This window comes from Arachis ipaensis, chromosome B03 (assembly GCF_000816755.2).
Source record: "Arachis ipaensis cultivar K30076 chromosome B03, Araip1.1, whole genome shotgun sequence".
NCBI classification, from domain to species: Eukaryota; Viridiplantae; Streptophyta; class Magnoliopsida; order Fabales; family Fabaceae; genus Arachis; species Arachis ipaensis.
In genome coordinates, this window is record NC_029787.2 from 135,912,197 (window position 1) to 135,913,418 (window position 1,222).

The following is a 1,222-nucleotide window of genomic DNA, read 5'->3' on the forward strand; positions in this document are numbered from 1 at the left end:
GGAAGGTAATTGGTATTGTCAATCTAGTACAAATCGATCTTTGAATAAATAATGACCGAATCATGACTAATAAAATGTGTTGAACTTCTTTGCAGATCAGATATGTTGGTCTTAGTAATGAAACTCCATATGGCATGATGAAGTTTATTCAGGTTGCTGAAAAAGATACTTGCTACCCAAAGATAGTAACTCTGCAGGTTTTTTTTCCCCTCCCCATTCAATTCATCCTCGTAGTTTTTGCTTTATTTCCATCATGGATCCCTTGCCCTCAGCATTGCAAATCCCTCCATGGAAATTTACTTCTTGTTCTGATATTCTTCTGTTTAGTGACAGAATTCATATAACCTGCTATGTAGAACTTTTGATTCTGCATTGGCTGAGTGCTGCCATCAGGAGAGGTATCCTACTGTAATTAATCTATAATTTTGATATTACTTGATTTACTTTAGGTTAATTGTTATGCACTAATAATGTCATCCAATTAGATACTTGTGTTTGTAAAACTTTTAAGTTAAAAAGGAGTCAAATATTTTTTGCCAATGTGACAATATAATGGAAGAATTTCAAGTGTACCAAGTACACCGGTGTTCTAATAATTTTAACCGTTAATCTCAATTATAAAAAATATATATAATATATATTAATTAAAATCAACGGTTAAGATTACTGGAACACCGGTGTTCCAAGTACATTTGAAAACTTTCCTATATTGTATCCTAAGAAGCTGTGACTTTGGATTGTTATGAAACGGTGAGCAATCTTCTCGGCAGCATAATTGAAAAGGCATAACAGATTAAACATTTTTGTTTAGATTGGCTGTAATTGAAGCACTGGAAAGCTCCATTTTCTGAGCAGTAAAAGCTTAGTGCATAAAAATTTCTAACTCTTAACATCTGTACTATGATAAACTAATCCAAGACTAATGTCGTTAGATTTTAGCAAATGCCTCATTGTTGGAGATTCATTTATTTTTTCAGAATAAGCTTGTTGGCCTACAGTCCCCTGGCAATGGGTATCCTTACAGGGAAATATTTTTCCCCTGGTGGTGGTCCGACAGATGCTCGGTTGAATCTTTTTAAAGGTTAATCGATATTCGAACATTTTTACAGATGTTGATGATGACTTGAAGGGAATCTTACATTGTTGTTGTCATTGACAGGGAAGTATTCAGAAGGAGAATCCAGATACAACTTGTCCAATAAAATGATAAAGGCTGCAGCTG

General features: G+C 34.1%; 1 pseudogene; it reads left to right on the forward strand.

Moving 5' to 3' along the window:
* Positions 1-1,222, forward strand: part of LOC107632137 — a 3,621-nt pseudogene that overhangs the window by 1,765 nt on the left and 634 nt on the right.